General features: G+C 42.9%; 1 protein-coding gene across 1 annotated transcript in view; it reads right to left on the bottom strand.

The window, feature by feature from the left end:
• LOC146892254 (uncharacterized) overlaps positions 1-1,632 on the bottom strand; it is a 68,111-nt gene extending 66,479 nt beyond the window's left edge. Inside the window, exon 1 of the transcript XR_015739410.1 lies at positions 1,539-1,632. The gene's annotated coding sequence lies outside the window, so the exon portion shown is untranslated. The remainder of the gene's footprint in view (positions 1-1,538) is intronic.
• Between the last annotated feature and the right edge of the window lie 17,441 nt (positions 1,633-19,073).

Genomic DNA, 19,073 nt, shown 5'->3' on the forward strand with positions numbered 1-19,073 from the left:
TGAATAATGGCTACTTTAGTTACTTCTATGGCTATGATAGCACACCCTAACCAAAGGCAACTTATGGAAGAAAGGGGTTATTTTGACTTATGACTTCAGAAAGATGGGATGCAGAGGGGTGGGAATAAGCAGGAAGCATGGCTGCAGGAACAGAAAGTTGAGAGATCATATCTTCAACCACAAACATAAAGAAGAGGCCTGGAAGTTAAGTGAGAAAACTCACACAGCCTGTTCCCAGTAGAGACTTCCTCCAGGAAGACTGAATCTCCTAAAGGTTTCATAACACAGTGCTACCAAGTGCAGAGCAAGCATTTAAATATCTGAACCTATGAGGTGCATTTCTTATTTAAACCACCACAGCACCTAAGTTTCAAGGGATCAGGAACAAGTTGGGTCCTGGGAGAAAGATTCCTATCATCTGCTCCGTGGCCTACAAACACAAAGTTGAACATCCCTGTGGAAGCAATGAAAGGGTGGGAAAGAGGTGGGGATACTTTTCACTTAGTTCAGCACTTTGAGGAAGTTACTTTCAAGATGTTTCACTGACTTGTCCTATTTTGTCCACTAGATTATAAATTCTCCAAGTGCAAAGACAAAGTTTATACTGTAAATCTTTAATCTTCTGTAGTGTTAAGCACAGTGTTTCTCCTATAGTTGCCTAATCAGCATGCAGTTAACTAGTTACAGGCTTCTTTTAGGAAAGTGTTACATGCTTGGGACATTGCCCTGTAAATATGAAGAATGTATATGTATGTCTTAGCTACTGTTCTTTGGCTATGACGACACACCATGATTTAATATTGTATACCATATGCCAAGGACAGCCCTCACATCCTACCCCACTGAACCTCATGGGAGCTGCCATCCTGAGAGTTGAGAGGCCTCATCACTCCAAGGATGAAGCAGAGCTTCACTGCAGTCTGAAGTTATTTTCTTACCAAACCTCCCAGGAGCAGCAGCCAAGTCAAAAACTATAGATATAAAACAACCCTCCACTTTCCTTCCACTCTTTGTGCTCCCCCAAATCAAAGATTTCTCTCACCCTGATCCTACGTGCATTGGCCCTTTGTTACTAAACTCTGAAATCTCACCCACTCAGAGCTATTCACTCCCAGCCAGCAGTCGGCTTCCTCAGGCTGTGCCCAGAGTCTAAAACTTGGCTGTGAGCATCTCTGGTGTGTTCCCCCACCCCTCTGTGCTCTTAGAGCCTGTGTGATCTGGCTGCCTGAGAGTCCTGGTCCCTGGCAGAACTCTCATAGAAGTCAGACAGTAGACTAAGTATTCAACACCTTGAAGAGAGTTTGTAAATAAAAACTGGTTCCAACAACCCAAACTCAGTGGATATGTCTTTGTCTCAAAAGTGTTGTCAGTGGTTTCTGTCCTGCCTGGTCCTGTAGCTGTTCAGTCCCAAAGAAATACGCAGAGGTCTACTTCATTCATTATAAACTGGTTGGCCTAGCTCAGGCTTCTTATTAACTAACTTTTACATCTTACATTAACCCATTATTCTTGTCCTTGATAGCCACGTGGCTTGGTACCTTTCATCAGCAAGGCATTCTCATCTTGCTTTCTCTCTGTTTAGTGATGACAGCAGGCTGCACCTTTCCTCTTCCCAGAATTCTTCTGTTCTCATTGCCCCACCTCTACTTCCTGCCTGGTCACCCCGTCTATACTTCCTGCCTGGCTACTGGCCTATCAGCATTTTATTTTAAACAAGTACAAAAAACAAATCTTTGCAGAGTAAAACCATTGTCCTATAGCACAAAAGCCAATGAATTAAGTTCTTGTGGAGAACATGTCCTTTGAGTGGTAAGAAAAAAAAGTGCTTCCCACATACCTGCAAAAGCAATCAGAAAGACAAGGTGGATGAGAAATCAGACTGGCCATCGGTGCTGACAGACCTTCAGCAAGCTAGGAGGACAAGCCCTAGAGTAGCCTCGGACAGAATGTTCTGGAATGCCACACTGTAAGATAAGGAAGAATACAGAAAAGTCTGAGCTCTGTCCCCTCCCCTACAACAGGACGACCTTAGAGAACTTGTCTCATAAATTCTGGAGTTTCATGGAATTAAAAAAAAATAAGCAGAACTGGATGTTTCTGGGGCCCCATAAGCAAGACTCCATCTACTTGACAGCTTTCCTGAGTCCTGGACCACCAGCTCCTTCTGTTTCCTTAGTTGCCATGGGTTCTTGCTGTATGTCCGTAAATAAGAAAGTTACTTAGGCCCAGCATATATCAGTATCATTACATCAAAGTAAAACACGAGCCGCTAGGCTTGTACAAAACCTCCTGGGAGTTCTGGTGGAAACTCGCAAGATGTAACAGCCAAAGAGTTCCCATCCAGGCATTGAAACTCTTGCACAATATTTGGCTTAACAGAGTCATGACTGGTACTGGTAAATAATCAGAGTCCATACTACAGCACACTGCGTCAGCACATCCTGCCTATGAGAAAAAAAAATGGTTCTTCTTTGACAATAACAGAAGTTTTAGAGATTCTTAATTCATGGCCACATTCTTCTTTACTTGGTGAACTCAGAACTCTTTCCCTCTCCCCCCCATCCCATCAGATTTTTGTTTTCTGATATGGAGCCAATGTTACACCATGCTCTGACAAACATGGACCTTGGCTGATACCCATATGTCCTGTCCGTCTCTGAGCTCTGTCTCCCAGATGTCACGTCCACACTGTGCTTTTGGAATGGATGCTCTTGGCCCTGCTCTTAGCAACATTGTCTTCAGGACTAAATGCAGAGCAAATCTGAACACTTCATCTCTCTCTACCCAAACCAGGTCAGGGGCCAGAGCTCTGGGTGACTTCCTGCCTGGTTGCCATCATACTTCTAGCTCTGATGCTGGCAAACTTCATCTTCTTTTTTCTACTAGTCTGAGAAAACTTGGAAGTCAATTATCATTACCTTTATACTACATTTATCAACCTTGGCAAAGGGAAGCCTGGACTTTGATAGCTATTTGGAGAGTTGACTGCCAGAGAAGCTCAAAGGCCAGTCTAACTGTGTCAAAGTTGATGGTGTGTTTTCTTTTTAGACTCTGAACTAATACATTTTATTTAATATATTTTAAAGTCACTTTACTCAAATAGGCAATAAGCCCTGGAATCTGTTCCTCAGTTCTTTTCCTGGGGCGCTCCAAAAGCTTTCCAGCTCACTGAACTATGCACAAATTGAAAGACAGTTTAAGGAGGCACACGCATTGCCAGTTCTATTCTAACCTTTAAGGATAGCTTTTAAATATTTTGGCTTCTTGGGAAGGAATGAAAATTAAATGAGAACCAATACACTCATACACACACACACACACACACACATGCACATACATGTTCAAGGCACACAAACATCTGAAACACAGGCGACCCCCACAGGAGCAGGTACAGGGAGTGACTACTGAGGGAGCAGACCTGAGCCAGGGACATCTGTGGGAACAGGTCTGAGCCAGCTACCTCAGCTGGAGCAGGCCCAAGGCAGCAACCTCCACAAGGAACAGGTACAAGGGAACCACTGCCAAGGGAGTAGGCCTGAGCCAGAGACCTCCGCCAGTCAGACCTGAGAGAGTGACCCCCAAGCAGCAGGTACAACAGAGTGACCACCGAGGGAACAGGCCTGAGTCAGGGACCTCTGCGGGGCCAGGCACAAACCAGGGGCCTCCAAGGGAGGAAACCTGAGCCAGAGAATTCTGCAGGACCATGCCCAAGCCAGGGGCCTCCTCAGAAGCTGGCCCAGGACAGGGACGTCTATATAAATAGGCCTGAACCAGCATCCTCCACTGGAGCAGGCCTGAACCTACAGTCTCCACCAGAGCAGGCCTGAGGCAGCAGCCTCCACAGGAGCAGGTAAAAGGGAGCCACCACTAAGGGAGCAGGCCCGAGCCAGACCTCTGCAGACTGGATGTGAATCAGCAACCTCTGAGGTAGCAACCCTGAGCCAGCAACCTCTGCTGGAGGAGGCCCAAACTAGCAACCTCTGCTGGAGCAGGCCTGAGCCAGCAACTTCTGCCAGAGCAGGTCCAAGGCAATGATCTCAGTGAAAGCAACCCCAAGCAAGCAACCTCCATAGGAGCAGGCCCAAACGGTTCTCCAATATTGCAGAGCAACCCCAGAAAGCACCAAGTGACCTCTGGGAACCATGACCCTGATTGCACCACAAGGAGCAACCATCTGAACCTTGGATTCTGACACCTGAAAGATTGATCACCAGAGATACAAACAACCCCAACTACACCAATCAGAGGAAAAGATGGGTAGACAGGGTAAGAACACACTCAACATCACAAAGAACAACACAAAACCAATAAAAACTAGTGGCCCTACAACAGCAAGGCTTGAACAACCAAATATAGATGAAGCAAAAGAAAAGTGAGCAAAAAAATAATGTTAGGAGAATGTTTGAGGCCCTTAAAGAGGAAATGAAAAATTTCCTCAAAGAAATGGAGGAAAAGACAAACAAAAAATTGGAAGAAATCAACAAATCCCTTAAAGAAAACCAAGAAAAAGCAATCAAACAGGTGAAAGAAACAATTAAAGACTTAAAAGACAAACTACAGACAATAAAGAAAACACAAACTGAAGGAACTATAAAAACAGAAATTATGAGAAAAAAATCAGAAAATACAAATGCAAGTATAAACAGCAGAATACAAGAGATAGAAGAGAGAATCTCAAGCACTGAAGATACAATAGAGAAAATGGACTCATTGGTCAAAGAAAACATTAAATTTAACAAAAGCTTAACACAAAATACCCAGGAAATCTGGGACACAATGAAAAGACCAAACCTAAGAATAATAGGGGTAGAAGAAAGAGAAGAACTCCAGTTCAAAGGCCCAGAAAATATGTTCAACAAAATCATAGAAGAAAACTTTCCCAGGCTGGAGAGATGGCTCAGAGGTTAAGATCACTGACTGTTCTTCCAGAGTTCAATTCCCAGAAACCACATGGTGGCTCACAACCATCTGTAATGAGATTGATGCCCTCTTCTGGCCTACAGGTGTGCATTTAGGCAGAACACTGTACACATAATAAATAATAAAGAAAACATTTTAAAAAAGAAAACTTACCCAACCTAAAGAGAGATATGCATATGACAGACAAAACAAGATATTTCATAACAAAACCAGATTTAACTAGTAGCTAGTCACAAACCCAGCCCTACACAAAATAATAGAAGAAAAACTTCAACCCAAGGTAGTTTTATCCATCTATGGTGATTGACAGTTTTGCTGGGTATAGTAGCCTGGGCTGTCATTCATGGTCTCTTAATGTCTGCATAATGCTTGACCAGGACATTCTGGCTTTCATTGTTTCCATTGAGAAGTCAGGTGTGATTCTGATAGCTCTGCCTTTATATGTTACTTGGCCCTTTTCCTTTGCAGCTCTTAATATTCTTTCTTTATTCTATATGTTTAGTGTTTTGATTATTATGTGGCAAAGGGAATTTTTTGATCTAGTCTATTTAGTGTTCTGTAAGCTTTTTGTATCTTTATATGCATATCTTTCTTATTAAACTCTACACACTAACATTGGGAGATTTCAACACCCGACTCTCACCACTGGACAAGTCTATCAGACAGAAAATTAACAGAGAAATTAGGAAACTAACAGATGTTATGGCTCAAATGGACTTAACCAACATCTATAGAACATTCCATCCAAACATAAAGAATATACCTTCTTCTCAGCACCTCATGGAACCTTCTCAAAAATTGACCACATACTAGGTAACAAAGCAAACCTCAACAGATACCAAAAAAATTGAAATAACCCCATGTATCTTATCAGATCACCATGGCTTAAAATTCAAATTCAACAGCAACATTAATTCCAGAAAGCCCACAAACACATGGAGGGAGTAGGTGAGGATGGGTAGGGAGAGGAATGTGGAGAATGTTGCTCCACAGAAGGGTGTTGGGTAGTGGGTTCCAGGGATTGGAGGAGAGCCCAGTGTATCTGGCTGCATGGTCAAGGCTGATCTATCTGGATCCCCATTCCCAGATGGCCAGGAACCTGGAGGCACTGTTTATAATATTTTATAATATCATTTCCAGAAACATGAGTTTTGCGGACTGCAGGAATGTTAACCTGAGTAGTCTATTGCTGTAATACGTCACAGCCCCATAAATTCACTGCAATATTAGCTACATATGGCCTCAGCCTTCCTTTAAGTCCTTCTGACCCTATGCATTCAACCCACTTCATGCTTTGTTTTACTTGAGATATGGTTCCAATTCCTAGGAATTGAATGTCTGCCTCTTGAAGAGTCCAATCTGGATGCCAAGATTCTGGAGTAATAATAGTCACATCCACACCTGTGTCTAATAATCCCTCAATTACAATTGTACAATGTAATTGTACAATTACAACTAATATATACTCTTAGCTTCAATCTTTGAACATTTATAGAAGTCTGCCAAAATATAAGTTTCCTATTTCCTATTCAAGTTTTGACTCATCTTCCAGGTCTATCCCATCATCTAGAACAGTATGCTTTTTACAGTAGGCACTGGATTGTTTAACTTTCCTGGTGAGGCATGTTCTCCACAGTGACTGGAAATGACTGGGCCTTGTTTGACATTGGGACCTGTGAGAGGTCCCCAAAGGGTTTCCCGTTAGTATCGGGTTGCCTTGACTGTCTGTTGTCAACCTACATTCCTTAGTCCAATGTCAGCCTTTGCCATGCCTGCTACATATATCAGAAGGCTGAGTCCTCCCATTCTTGCCATTCCTAGAGGAGACATTATTCCTAGTATTCCTTGTCGATAGTCCTTTCTTAGATGTCCTATTCTTCCACAATTGAAACATTTGGCATTTTGGTGTCTCCTCATACCATTGGAAATCACTTCTCCTACCCAAGCTTCTGTACTATAGTCAAATGTTTCAATATTCATTGTATGCAAGACCCATTCATCTATGGGTGCGTATCTAACCTTTAAAAGTCTAAGGATCTTCTTACATTCTAAGTTGACATTTTCAAAAGCCAAGGATCCAATTAGTACACGTCTAGCTTCAGGGTCTGTCACTCCTAATTGTACAGCTTTAGTCAATCTTTGTAAGAAGTCAGTAAAGGGTTCTCTCTGTCCTTGTTTAACCCTAATATAGCCCTAATCCTCTTTCCTAGTTCCTGAATCCTGTTCCATGCATTTAAAGCTGCTGTGCTACAGAGGGAGAAGGTGCATTCATCATCGCAAGCCTGTTCCTGAGGATCAGAGTAATGACCCTCACCAAGAATTTGATCTTGGGAAGTCTCAAATCCTTTTGCTTTCCCCTGTTGTTCTAAAATTTTTGTCTCTTCTCTCAAATAACACTTCCAAAGCAGCTGAGGTCCATTTTCTAGGACTGCTGAGATTAATTGAAGTCAATCTTGTGGGGTGGCCTTAGTGCTTAAAGCCCACGTTTTCACCATTTCCCTGACAAATGGTGAATGTAGCCCCTAAGAAACTATTGCTTGTTTTTATTTATTTTAGCTCACTCATACGTACTGGTTCCCATGCATATTCTTTGACTATCTTAGGGTACTTTGTGTCAGATAGTCTCTCTGAGGAAATTACCAGATATGCAGATGAAACACTGTGTAAGTCATCCGGGGTCTGGCACATACTGATGAGGCTAAATTCTGTCCTTGTACCTTCTGTCCCTGCTCATCAATTTCATTAAATTCCTCAAGCTTTTCAAATCTTTTTACTACTGCCTTTTTAAAGTCTGAATCTCCTGTAATGTATCATCCTTGGACATATCATAACTTTTTAAGATATTTTGATATAAAGGTAAAGAAAATAGCCTAAGTCCTGCACAATACCTTCCATAATATAAACAAAATAATTATTGAACAACTGGATGTTATCAGTCATTTTTTGTAGTTTTTCAGATCTTACCTGTCTTAAAGTAATCACAATGAATTGGAGTAGGTGTAATAATCATTATCAGCCAGCAGGTGTCGCAGTTGCAGCCATGTGGCCGAGAGATGCTAGCTGCAGTGAATAACGTTTTGCTTTACTGAAAAACATGCTTTTTTTTTTTTTTAAGAAATTAAGAGCAGTTACTAAGGTGATCAAATGATTCTAAGAGTTGAGGCGGGGGGGGGGGCGGGGGGGGGTTAGCCCAAAGTTTTCTGTCAGTGCAAGCTGGAGACTTGCAGATCCATAGATTGCAGGCAGCAGTGTGTGTACTGGTGTGTAATGCACAGAGAGGCAGCGTGTGGGTCATGAACTGGACTCTGATCAGTAGCCTGCTGTGTCTGAGGGCTGGCTAGAGCCATGGGCTGGAGAGTCAGTGCCCGATGTGCCACGCAGCTGGCGAACTGATCCCAAAAACTGTCCCCACATTCAGGCACCAGATAATGATGGAAGCTACAAAATAATACCACACTAGTTCAGAACTAAGCATAATAAAGGGTTGATTATTTAGAGGAAACTCACAGATCACTGTCTTAGATCACAGTCCTCTACATGAATGGGGAACAGGAACAGAGTCTAGCAGCCAGAAGCAAGAGCCAGAAGCAAGAGAGTGAGTACAGGCTTTGGAGCTGCATTTATAGTATAAAAGACCATGCCCAAGTGGGCTGGTATCTTAAAAATTATTAGCTGAAGGAGTGGAAGGAACTCCCACAGCAGCAGTATACAAGATAACTCAAAAAACAAATCAGTAGGCCTCATTTACACAGATGATAAATGGGCTGAGAAAGAAATCAGAGAAACATTACCCTTCTTAATAGCCACAAATAACATAAAATATCTTGGAGTAACTCTAACCAAACAAGTGGAAGACCTGTATGACAAGAACTTTAAATCTTTGAAGAAAGAAATTGAAGAAGGCACCAGAAAATGAAAAGATCTCCCATGATCTTGGGTAGGTAGAATTAACATAGTAAAAATGGCAATCTTACCAAAAGCAATCTACAGATTCAATGCAATGCCCACCAAAGTCCCAGTAAAATTCTTCACAGACCTCAAAAGAACAATACTCAATTTCATATGAAAAAGCAAAAACCCAAGATAGCCAATCCTGTGCAATAAAGGAACTTCTGCAGGTATCACAATCCCTGACTTCAAACTCTACTACAGAGCTACAATACTGAAAACAGCCTGGTATTGGTATAAAAACAGACAGGGGGACAAATGGAACTAAATAGAAGACCCAGATATCAATCCACACACCTATGAACACCTGATTTTTGACAAAAAGCAAAAAATATAAAATGGAAAAAAGAAAACATCTTCAACAAGTGTTGCTTGCATAACTGGATATCAAAATGTAGAAGACTGAAAATAGATCCATATCTATCACCATGTACAAACCTCAAGTCCAAATGGATCAAAGACCTCAACATAAAGCCAACCACACTGAACCTCATAGAAAAGAAAGTGAGAAGTGCACTATAATGCATTGACACAGGAGATCACTTCCTAAATATAACTCCAGTAGCACAGACACTGAGAGAAACAATTAATAAATGGGACCTCCTGAAACTGTAAAGCAAAGGACATGGTCAATAAGACAAAATGACAGCCTACAGAATGGGAAAAGATCTTCACCAACCCCACATCAGACAGAGGGCTGACCTCCAAAATATACAAATAACTCAAGAAACTGGTCACCAAAAGAACAAATAATCCAATAAAAAAAAAAATTGGGATATAGACTAAACCAAAAACTCTCAACAGAGGAATCTAAAAGGGCTGAAAGACACTTAAAATATGCTCAACATCCTTAGTCATCAGAGAAATGCAAATCAAAACAACTCTGAGATTCCATCTTACACCTGTAAAAATGGCCAAGATCAAAAACAAGATGACAACTTATGCTGGAGAGGTTGTAGAGTAAAGGGAACACTATTCCATGCTGGTGTGAGTGCAAACTGATACAGTCACTTTGAAAATCAGTATGGCGATTTCTCAGAAAATTAGGAAACAACCTACCTCAAGACCAGCAATACCACTTTTGGGTATATATCCAAAGGATGCTCGATTGTACCACAAGGACATGTGCTCAACTATGTTCATAACAGCATTGTTTGTTATAGCCAGAACCTGGAAACAACTTAAATGCCCCTCGACTGAAAAATGACATCTTAAATTTTGCAGCAAATGGATGGATCTAGAAAACATTATGCTATGGTCAAGGGAGCTAGCGCCCAGGGGCTTCCAGCTCTTCTGTACCACCCAACACCTGGCTTTGGGGAAACACAGAGATGGGAAAGTGACCAGCAGAAGGGAGCGGGCCCTGCCGCAAGTACCCTAATCACGGCACCATATGGACCGGGTGTCCTCTAGTTGGATTTTTTTGAGATTGGTTGCATAGATTTTGATTTCAGCCCAGTCACTTACAGTTGTTCTTTGACCTACTTGAATTTTTTTTCAATTTTTTTCTCTTTCTTTCTTTCTTCCTTTCTTTCTTTCTTTTTCTTTTTCTTTTTCCTTGAGACAGGGTTTCTCTGTGTAATTCTGGCTATCCTGGAACTTGTTCTGTAGACCAGGCTGGCCTCATACTCAGAGATTCACCTGCCTCTGCCTTCCAAATGCTGGGATTAAAGGCGTGTACCAACACCTCCTGACTTTTTCCTTTATTTTTATGATAAAAGATATTAACTTTGTTCATTGTGGTAAAATACTAAATGACACTGATATTTCTAGAAAATGATAAATGCTCAATGATAGATGCTACTGTGAATAATAAAAGTATTCCCCAAATGCCACAAGAGTGCATCATGCTGGTAGAGTGCTTGCCTGATATCTCAGGGTCCTGGATTCTCTCCCCAAGGCTGCATAAAGCTTGTTTGTGGCATACTATGGGTCTATCCCAGCACTCGGAGCAGAAGGAGGGAAGGAAATAAGTTCCAGATCATCCTTGGCTACACAGATAATTCAAGGCCAACCTGGGCTACGTGAGATCCTGTCTCAAAAACAAATAAAAATTTAAAAGAATAATACAAAAATGTATGTATGCTTCTTGTATTAGTTTGCTTTCCACTATTGTGATAAACACCATGACCAAAAAAAATCTGGGAAGAAAAAGGGTTGCTTAGCTTATGTAGGGCTGGGGTCTGCCCCTGATCCTGGGGTGCATCTTGAAGACAGTTTCTGGTCAGCCAGCTAAAACATCCTGTTTGTTCCTGTGCGCCCTCTGCCCTGCCTGGTGATTAGGTGTAGGGCTTTGTTTCATCTTTGGTATGGTAATTTCCCACCTGCCTGGGGGAAAATCCTTGTGCAGTGGCGAGGTATTTAAGGATTTCCCCAAAGTTGAATAAACGGCATTCAACTAATCTCCTTTCGAATGACCCAGGTCTCTTGTGTGTTCTTTCAGTCTCCAGGCCCTTGCCTGACTCACTTACGGTACAAAGGCGCGCGAACTGTACCGAGAGGGTAACACAGAATCGGGTGTTAGAAGCTTACACATCTCAGTCTCAGTCACTGAAGGAAGTCAAGGCAGAGGAAGAAATTGTGGGGTAAAGCTGCTTACCAGCTTGCTCCCTGTGGCTTGAACACCTGTCAAGGTGGCACCACCACCACCGTGGGCTGGGCACCCCCACATCAACCATTAATCATTTGAGGTTCCCTCTTTTCAGGTGACTGTACTTTTTGTCCAGTTGACAGAAACTAGCCATCACACTTCCCCTTAACTATGGTCACAACACTGGAACACTCACAAGGATGGAACATGGGGTCTCGCTCAGAAACCAATGCAAGTATTTGGGCCCCGTTTCCCCTCTGTCTTTGCTCTTTACCCCCTTCCTCTAAGGCTGTTCTGAATTCAGGCTTCACCACAAATGCCCTTTTCATGAGCTTTCTCCAGACTACTCCAACTAAAATTACCCTCTTACCTCTGCATTGCCATGCCCTTCCATTTTATTTTATGGTAATTTTACCACTCTCTTCTTTCTTCTTTGAAAGTTCTACTGAAATATGGACTTAGAAACATATAGAAAAAGTAACTGAATGAAATAACTCAAATACATTTGAGAAATCAGGGATGAGGTCCTAAAACAGTGCCCAGAAAATTAACTATTTGGGGGAGCCTGGAACTGTATTCCACAAGAGAACAAACATCACATGATTCAAAGTTGAGAGGTGTGTGTATGTGTGTGTGAGAGAGAGGGGGGGGGAGCGAGAAAGGGAGAGAGAGAGACAGAGAGACAGAAAGACAGAGAGAGAGAGAGAGAGAGAGAGAGAGAGAGAGAGAGAGAGAAAGAGACTACAAGTCTGTACCACCATGCCTGGCATGACACTAAAATTCTTGAAGCAGAAAGCCTTTCTAAGCATGTCACAAACTCTGAAGGCATAAATGAGAAGTATTTTTTTTAATTTCCACATGGAATTAAAATGGCATAAATTCCAAACAACTAACAAAAATATTTTCATATGTGATTGATAATTGTTATGCCCAAATTCTGGACCGTAAATCAACACCATTAAGACCGACTCTGGTGCAAAAACAAAGAGTCTTTATTCAGGTGTTAACTCGGGTCCCTCCATCCATCTGAAGCAACAACCACAGCAGCAGCAACCAGAACAGGGCAGGAGAGACCCAGAGCAGCAATAAATGGGGGTTGACATGGGGCAAAGGCTCAGGGTTTGTGATTGGCTGCCCCCTAGTGCCATGAGGGGGAATTCCAGGCTTGGGATTGGCTGCCTTCTGATGATGTAAGGGGCGTGCCAGGCCTGAGGGGAACTCCCAACTGCGGGTAACTGCCTGAAGTTCTGATTGGTCCGTTTTCCCTGCTCAGGGATTGGCTGGTTTCTAGTTGGGGCAGAGATGGCTCTGTTTCTAGAGCCAAATTGTGTTTCTTTCTCTGGTTCTTTCTACCTTTTAAACCATAATTTTGGGGCCAAGGCAAATATTTTTTATGTCCTGAATCTAAAGACTCAGTGCATCTTTTCAACCTAGTTTCAGGGTCCAGAGGCTTCTCTCCAGTTCTAGGTTTGGACAAAGTGTCCCTTCTCCTGGCCTTGGTCCCGTTTTCAGCGTATGTTTCTTTCTCTGACCCTGAACCCAGAGCCAGGCTGTTTGGGGGCTGTGTTAGGACTACGGACTCACTGAATCTGTGGGGTCCTGGGCCTCTCAATAATGAAATGACTAGTCATCTTTACAAACAATTTATAAACATAAGTAATCTGTAAGTAATTCAGGCATGGTGGTACACACTTTTAGTTCCCACTGATAAAACAGAAGCTGCAAAGGATAAAAAAAATAAGAAAAAGGAAATGTCACACAGTTAAGTTTCTATATAACTCTTAAGGAGTTATATAGACTGTGGCTTAGGTTAATGATTTAAAAAAAAAAAAAAAAAAAAAAGAGTCCCGGAAGCCCAGTCAATTCAAGTTCTGTTAATCTCGATGTTCACAAATGTGTTCACAGGTTTCAGTGCACATCACAACTAATAAATAAATAAATAAATAAATAAATAAATAAAGTTTAAAATGACTTAAGGTTAGGCTGAGATGTTTTTGCTAATGACTTTTAGGTAAAACATCTTGAAAAACAGTTTAAAGGCATACTGAGCAAGGGACTCATTGAGGTCAGGGAACAGGAACAATGGTAGCCTGGATATTGCTGGCTGATGTATCTTTCTTGCTAGGATGGGTTGTTGATCAAAGATGGTGATTAATTCCTTGTATCCATTTCTGCCCTCAGCTTCCTGATATAAAAACTATTGATGAGTGGGTATGCTCCTACAGTAGAGCTGTCTGGTTCTTTTTCATATAGAGAAGTTTAGGTTTGTGATTCTTCTAAGATTTCCTATAAGATTATCTTTTGAGATAAATAATAAATTAATTGATTCTTTCTTTATAACCACAAAATGCAGTTTGCCAGCAAAATAACTGGCTGAGAAAAATACCTTGCTTGCTTGCAATCTGTTAATCTATAACAAGTTGCTTGGATATGACTGCATGTGGGTTCTTGGAACCACTTGCTTTTCTCCTGTAATATGTAAAATATTTAACCATGTAATGGATTTGAAAAACATGCTGTTTTTTACTTGTATTCATTGTAATAATTAACTTGAAAAATAGAATGTAGCCACATTGCAATATTTATATTGTTATAAAGTGTCTAGTGGGGTAGATAAGCTGTATGGGGGGAAAAGACATGAGAGAAGGAAAACACCAGGAAAGATGCAGAAGGAAGACATCAAGAGAGACCGAGGGGAAACATCAGAAGAACAGAGTAGAACAAGCAACAGGAAGAATAACAAAATAAAGAACTAAACTTTGCTTTCCCAGAAAGGTTCTCATGTGTCTGTTTGTCTGTCTAGCAGTTTGCCTGCTCTGCATGTCTTCTTGGGTTTCTCTGGCCTGCTGAAAGCCAGGTGAAATCCTGACACGTTGGAGAGGAGTGTGTGTTTCCCTTCTTTGCTGGCCCAGAGACTTAAGTTTAGCTCCTCTCAGCAGCCCCAGAGAATTCAGTTTTACTGCTTCAGATGGAAAAGTCAAATTGAGTGATTAATTTGTCAACTCCGTGGCTCCCCCTCAAACCCTGAGCTGCTGGAGGCTGGTCCTCAGGGCGGTGGCAGTGTGGTTATGTAGTGTGTGTGTGTGTCTGTGTCTGTGTCTGTTTCTGTGTGTGGTGCGTGTGGTGTGTGTGTGTGTGTGTGTGTGTGTGTGTGTGGTGTGTCTGTGGTGTGGTGTGGTGTGGGTGTGGGTGTGGTATGTGTGTGTGTGTGGTGTGTGTGTGTGTGGTGTGTGTGGGGTGTGGTGCGGTGTGGGTGTGGGTGTGGGTGTGGTGTGTGTCTGTGGTGTGTGTCTGTGGTGTGATGTGGTGTGGGTGTGGTATGTGTGTGTGGGTGTGGTGTGTGGGTGTGGTGTGTGTGTGGTGTGGGTGTGTGTGTGGTATGTGTGTGTGTGGTGTGTGTGTGGTGTGTGTGTGTATGGTTATGTGTGGTGTGTTTGTGGTTAGGTGTGGTGTGGTGTGTGTGTGTGTGTGTGTGGTGTGTGTGTGGTGTGTGTGTGTGGTCTGTGGTATGTGTGTGTGGTGTGTGTGGTGGGGGGGTATGTGTGTGGTGTGTTTGTGTGGTGTGGTGTGTGGTGTGTGATGTCTGTGTGTGTGTGGTGTGTGTGGTGTATGTGTGGTATGTGTGGTGTGTGTGGTGTGGTGTGTGGTGTGTGGTGTGTGGGTGTGGTGTGGTATGTGTGATATGGCATGTGTGGAAGGTGGGTGTGGGGTGTAATGCGTAGGGTGGGGTGTTAACTCATGGATGAGAGACAAAGGTTGACATCTTGTGTCTTTCTCTCTCACTGGCCATTTTAGTTTTGGGACAAGGTCTCTCACTGAACCTGGAGCTCGCTGATTGCCAAGACTAACTAGCCCCTAACCCGCTGGGACCCGCCCTCTTCACCTCCGGAGTGCTGGGCTTGTATGTACAAGCTAGAGACCCTGTCTTTTAAAAACAACAGAACAAAAACCATGGCTGCTGGGAATCTGAAGTCAGACCCTCACGCTTGCATGGCTTACTTTACTGAGACATTTCTCTCATCCCCTTCCTTTTAGACTGATTCTTTACGTTGTCCAGGCAAAACCTGAACCCTTGATTCTCCTGCCTTAGCCAAGCCGCTGTGATTATCAGTCTGTGCCACCAGGCCAGATAAATCTCTCTCTTTTTTAGCTCAAAGGGCAGAAAATATATGGTGCCTTTGGTTTTGTTTAAAGTATTGAAATAGCATTGTCTGTGTAGTGAAATTGGAATGAGTAAGCAGAGCCTTTTATAGGGGGACACGTGCATCGTACCCTTCACTCCCAGGGAGCTCTTGCAGAGATTAAAGGGTAGTCGGTTCTGCTGGAGAAATTTGATCTTCCCAACAGAGAGAAAGCACTGAAGCAGACAGCTTTGTCCTCAGGGGAGGTTTGTGACCAGCCGATTCATCTGTACCCTAGGCTTCTTATTCTGTTCCCAATGCAAGGAAAGGCAGCTGAAACTACTTTGCATGATAATGTCAAATGTTATCTCCAGAGAGGCCAGACTGGCCACCTCTAGGGAAATGGTTCTCCTTTCAATATGGATTTAGATGGCTGGGTTCCTGAGAATTGGCCCTAATTCTTGGGGTATGCATGGTGTGTGTGTGTGTGTGTGTGTGTGTGTGTGTGTGTGTGTGTGTGTGTGTCCGTCCAAAAATTCTTTGCAGTAAAATAGAATGCTTCAAGAAGGGGGCACATTTTTTAACACAGTATCAAAGGAATCTGCTTGAAAACACCCATGAAACCAGCCTCAGACTGCCAAAGCCCACCCCAGAATTCTCTGTATAGAGCCTCCTTGAATAAACTGGCAGGAACTGTAGTGGCAGGATTCTTGCTTCAGAGCACTCTGAAGCCTCTACTTCAGCGGGGAAAGGACAGACCTTTGGAAGACTTAAGAGGGCTGGGGATGAAGTTCAGTTGATAGAGTATTTGCCTAGTAAACCAAAAGCCCTGGATTTAATTCCCAGTGCTATGTAGAGCAAGCATGGTGCTGTAAGTCTACATCTTGTCACCCGGGAGGCAGAGGCAGGAGGATTCACAACCAAAGTTAGCCTCAGCTATATAGCAAGTTCAAGGCCAGCCTGGGATGCAGGAAACCAGGGCGGGCAGGGGAGGGGGTCAAAAGAAAACACCTATGTACTCAGCGAAGGAGACATGTGGTAGGTGGTAGGAAGGAATCTGAAAAGTTCACTGAAGAACTTCCTTCCCCTGTGAGAGGGGAAGGAAGGACACAGATGGGGTTGTGGATGTGTGCTGTGGGGGGCTGGCAAACTCCAGCCCACCCAGGATCTCCAAAGTGAAAGTGGTCCCTAAAGGAGCCAGTGTTAGGCGGAAATTCAATGTCCCCGTAACACTGTCTTGTTCCGTGTCCCTGAGAAGACTGTCACCTCCATTCAAAGGATTAAGTGGGCCTGAAGGAGTTAACAACCGGCTGAATGCTCGCAGCTCAACAGGACCCCACAGCTGGGCTCCCAGTCCTGCCCAGAAGAACTGAACACCACATCTCCAACATGAAATGATGCCTGCATCTCCCTGTCTGCCCCAGGGCCCATCTGTGCAGGAGGACAGGAGAGAGCATAGTTCTGAAAACAAGGCTAGAAATCTAGCTGTGAGGATAAGGGACCCTGTGAGAATTTATACCCTGCACCCTACGTGGGGCGTGGGGCAGCACGTTAATACTTCTGCGTCATGACTCCTTCCACCCTCCTTGTCTGCAATGGCGTTCTTGGCGCAATGGCAGCAGGAGAAACAAAGGAGAGAATGACTGGGAAAGCATGGGTGTCACCATCTTAGCCTGCTCCAGAGCCTGCAGCTCAGCTCCCATATGGAAACCACACAAGGACCAAAAACCCTAGAGTTTCCAGGAGTGGCCAGAAGCAGAGAGCACAGAGGCACCGCCCACCGGACAGCCCCCCACCTCCAAAGGCAGGCAAAGAAAGCTGCCCAGAGCACTAGCGGGAGGAGTCCATGCCTGACCCCTGAGAGCCTTCTACACGGGGCTGTGGGACACCCTCAAACAGATCACAAAGAGGCTAGATAAATGGTTGACAAAGAGTGTTCCCAAACAACTGCCTAAATTTAGGCGCTTGAGAGACAAAAAATTTAAAAGAGAAATTTAACGAGCTTTACAAAAGAGCTTAAAATGGTACATAGGACAATATTCTACAAAGCTAATAACCCAGACCCTTAAGTAGAAAATGACTGCATCCATCTCTGGCAATTATGGATCCAGCCATTGTTTTGTTTGGGGATGAGGGTTACTTTGTTAATGAAGGTTACGTTTGTTATTTATAGTTCGGAATTATTTATTTTTGGTCTTTTCAAACAGGGTCTCACTGTAGCCCTGGATAACCTTAGATTCATGGTGATCTTCCTGTCTCTGCCTCCTATGAGTCAGGAGGACAGGTGTATCCTATTGTCTAGCCATTTGGTGGTGGTGATGGTGATTGTTTAAAGCTAATTGGCTACCAGAATATTAAAAATAAAATATGTTGCCCATCAAAATCCCAGCAAAACTGTTCACAGACCTCAAAAGAACAGTACTCAATTTCATATGGAAAAGCAAAAAACTCAGGATTGTCAAAACAATCCTGTACAATAAAAGAACTTCTGGAGGCATCACAATCCTTGACTTCAAACTCTATTACAGAGCTACAGTACTGAAGACAGCCTGGTATTGGCATAAAAACAGACAGGAGGACAAAAGGAATCAAATCAAAGACCCGGATATTAATCCACACACCTTTGAACACCTAATTTTTGACAAAAAAGCAAAAAATATAAAAGGGAAAAAAGAAAGCATATTTAACAAATGGTCCTGGCATAACTGGGTATTAACATGTAGAATAATGAAAATAGACCATGTCTATCACCATGCACAAAACTCAAGTCCAAATGGATGAAAGACCTCAACATAAAGCCAGTCATGCTGAACCTTATAGAAGAGAAGGTGGGAAGTACACTAGAATGCATTGGCACAGGAGACCACTTCCTAAATATGACTCCAGCAACACAGACACTGAGAGAAACAATTAATAAATGGGACCTCTGAAACTGAAAAGCTTCTGTAAAACAAAGGACAAAGTCAACAAGACAAAACTACAGCCTACAGAATGGGAAAAGATCTTCACCAACCCCACATCAGACAGAGGGCTGATCTCCAAAATATACAAAGAACTCAAGAAACTGGTCATCAAAGAACAAACAATCCAATAAAAAAAAATGGAGTACAGACCTAAACAGAGCACTCTCAACAGAGAAATCTAAAATGGCTGAAAGACACTTAAGAAAATGTTCAACATCCTTAGTCATCAGAGAAATGCAAATCAAAACAATTCTGAGATTTCCATCTTACACCTGGTAAGAATGGCCAAGATCAAAAACACTGATAACAACTTATGCTGGAGAGGTTGTGGGGAAAAGGGAACACTCCTGAATTGCTGGTGGGAATGCAAGCTGGCACAGCCCCTTTGGATGTCAGTGTGGTGATTTCTCAGAAAATTAGGAAACGACCTTCCTCAAGACCCAGTAATACCACTTTTGGGTATATATCCAAAGGATGCCCAACCATGCCACAAGGACATGTGCTCAAATATGTTCATAGCAGCTTTGTTTA

Source organism: Myodes glareolus, chromosome 12, assembly GCF_982192425.1.
Source record: "Myodes glareolus chromosome 12, mMyoGla1.1, whole genome shotgun sequence".
Lineage (NCBI taxonomy): Eukaryota > Metazoa > Chordata > Mammalia > Rodentia > Cricetidae > Myodes > Myodes glareolus.